The sequence below is a fragment of the Tursiops truncatus genome, chromosome 12, assembly GCF_011762595.2.
Source record: "Tursiops truncatus isolate mTurTru1 chromosome 12, mTurTru1.mat.Y, whole genome shotgun sequence".
Lineage (NCBI taxonomy): Eukaryota > Metazoa > Chordata > Mammalia > Artiodactyla > Delphinidae > Tursiops > Tursiops truncatus.
Window position 1 is genome coordinate 66,866,331 of NC_047045.1, and position 3,499 is coordinate 66,869,829.

The 3,499-nt window shown below is 35.1% G+C and overlaps 1 pseudogene; it reads right to left on the reverse strand.

Moving 5' to 3' along the window:
- Positions 1-2,397: 2,397 nt before the first annotated feature.
- Positions 2,398-3,211, reverse strand: LOC101335900 (small ribosomal subunit protein eS1-like; annotated as a pseudogene).
- Positions 3,212-3,499: the final 288 nt, after the last annotated feature.

The window sequence follows — 3,499 nt, forward strand, 5'->3', positions numbered from 1 at the left end:
GAGAAGAACAAGCTATTGGAGCTAGAGATGCTACAGATGGACTCACATATAGCAGAGATTTAATATAGGATAAACCTGGCAGCATAAATGAATGGTGAAATGAAATATTGTCCAAAGACATTGACGTTAAGTGGCTTAAAATATGGGGAAACGTAAAAACTCGTTCTTTAACTAAACCTACAGACAAAGGAGTTCCAAAGAGATTAAAGGAAACATGCCAAAATAAAATTTGAAAAGCTATAGAAGTAAATGAAGAAGCCTGTATTTGTGACAAAGGAGCAAGGGTAATAGCTAAGAAATATCACACAAAATTTCAAAAGACAAACTATAAAACAAAAGAAAAATGGTTAGTGTGATACATCAAAATTAACAACTTCTCTTCAATTAAGGACACCAAAATCAAAATTAACATACATGGAAGACTGTGAAAACATTATTGTTTGGTCCAAGTCAGAAAGGGAATATTTAGGATATAAAAGGAACTTCTGCAAATCATCAACAAAAATTCTGCAACCTAGATAGAAAAATGAGAAAGGACCTGAATCTGCAGAAAAGGAAGAAAATACTTGAGAAAAATTTTAAAATGAATAAAACAGAAACCAGAGATACAATAAGTAGGATCAACAAACTCAAAAGTTGTTCCTTGGAAAGAAAACTGATAATATTGAGAAAACTCTGAAAAATTAAGAAAATGTAACAGGTGGCACAATAACAATATTAGAATTTAAAAAACAATAATTACTAATACTATAGTTATTACAAATTATTAGAGGCTATGAACACTGTGGGCAAATTATTTAACACTGATATTAAATGAATTCTATGAAATAACAGAATTTCTAAAAGTCGAATCTAGAAGGAAAAAACCCTGAGTAGCCCTTTAACAACATACAAAAATAAATAAATGTTTTAAAATCTTCTGATACGGATCAACAGTAATCTTAGATGGTTCTATGTGCAAACTTTATTAAACCCTAAAGGAAAAAATAATTCCATTATTTTTTTTCCAGACAATAAAAGAAAGGAAATAGTCATCAGCTAATTTTGTAAGGTCAATATAACATTAGTACTAAAATCTGCTAGGTCAGTATGAGAAAAAAATTACTAGCCCCATCTTACTCATAAACAAGGATACAAAACCTAAACAAATATTTATTAACCAAACCCAGGAATATATAAAAAATATAATTTACCATCATCAAGGGGCGTTTACCCCAGGAATGTAAGATTGACTAAGTATTAGAAACAGTTAAAATAATTCACCTTATTGAAGGAAAATATCATATATTCATTTCAATAGAGGCAGAAAAATCAGTATTCCAAGAAGTACAACATAAGCTCATGGAAAAATTCTTAGCTAACTATGAACAGAAGGACATTTTCTTAAAACATTAAAAGATATTCACCAACAAATTACATCAGATATTATACAATGATAAAATGTTATAATGATTTCCTTCAAGATCAAGAACAAAGCAAAGTAGCTCACTATCACCACTATTAAGTTATTTATGGAGCATATAAATGTCTACCTAGAAAACTCTAAAGAAACTACAGCTAACATAAAATTCAGTAAGTTTATTAAGATTGCAGATATCACACTCTATGAAAATCAATTACATTTTTACAAAGAGCAACAACATAAAATATAATTTCACAGTTATGTACCATTAATAGGATTTAACCTATAAAATGATCAGGAATAAATCCAACAAAAGTTGTTACAGAACTTTCAGTAAAAGGTTTATAGCATTATACTGAAAGATTTTAAAATAACTAAATAAATGTAGAGATGGATCATAAAGATGTAAATAGGGCTATGGAATAAATGCAATTCTAATGCAAATTTCAAAAGATATTTTATGGAAATTGACAACCTGATTCTAAATTGTACGGGAAAGAGCACAACCTAAAGCAGGGGTCCCCAACCCCCAGGCTGCTCCCCATTGCTCCTCATTGCTCGCGTTACCGCCTGAACCATTCCCCTGCCCCCGCCCCTGACCATGGAAAAACTGTCTTCCACGAAACTGGTCCCTGGTGCCAAACAGTTGGGGACCACTGACCTAAAGAATAGCATAGCCTTATTGACAATTAAAACATAAAGAAGCCCCCAAAATATGTATGCACACACACAAAGCACATGGGCACACATACACACACATTTGAACTGCAAGAAAACAAATTTAATTTACTTTCACACCATATATAAAAAATTAGAGATAGTTTAAAAATGTAAAAGGAAAAGCTGTAGAATTTTTAGGGGTCAATATAGGAAAAACTCTCATAGGTCAGGAGGAATTTCTTCACAAGCTGATTCTAAATTGTATGGGAAAGAGCACAAACTAAAGCAGAGGTCATCAACCCCCCCGCTGCGGACTGGTACCAGTCTGCGGCCTGTTAGTAACCGCATTCCCTGTAGGGAATGACTTCTTTCAAGTCATTTGTCTACAACTTTTGGGTCATGATTTCCATAATCTTCTTCCGGATTTTGGGGACCTGTGGTCCTGAGATTAAGAGGTCTTATGAATCTGGTTGTTATATGTTCTTTTAGTAAAACCAACAGAGACAAGATGAATTAAATAACCATCAGTACTCTTGATCTCAATATAAACTTCAATCATGGTCTGCCATTTTTAGATCATAGAGCACATTTTGTCACTGGTAGGATTCATGTCATAGAAGTTGGTCAGGCAGTTTTTGCCCAGATTATCCTCAGTAATTAGCCTGAATTTTCTAGGTCCAGATTCATCATTCTGAAACTCAGCAAGGTTCACTTCAAAAACACTACTGTTGGGGCTTGCCTGGTGGCGCAGTGGTTGAGAGTCCACCTGCCGATGCAGGGGACACGGCGTCGTGCCCCAGTCCGGGAGGAACCCACATGCCGCGGTGCGGCTGGTCCAGTGAGCCATGGCCGCTGAGCCTGTGTGTCCGGAGCCTGTGCTCCGCAACGGGAGAGGCCACAGCAGTGAGAGGCCCGCGTACAGCAAAAAAAACAAAACAAACAAACAAACAAAAAACCCACTACCCTTGAGGTAATCATATGCAATTTTGGTTCTTTGAGTCTAAAGTTTTTCCAACATTACTCACATTGAACATAGGTAATTAGTGCTTTTACATCATACCAGTATGTTTTAGAAAATGGATCAATTACTTTCTTCTTGGCTCCTTCTTTGCTGCCTTTTGTAAGATGCTTGTTCTTGCCAATGACCATGGTGCTGCTCTGAGAGACAAAGATCTATACTATTTTATTTTGCAATTTATAAAGGCAATGCAAAGTTCCTCAAACCCAATCCATAACCTCCGAAAAAGGAAACTACTTAGTTTTTTTAGAGCCCTCGTATACAATGGGTAAAGAACCATCATTCCATCCTTTCCTTGTAACTTCCAAAACAAAAATTTTAAGTGAAAAGCAATTTAGGACAGAAAGGATACTTGTTTTGAGGAAATGATAAAGATTATGGTAACATGTTGCTGTGGCCTGAATGTCTGTGTCCCCCTT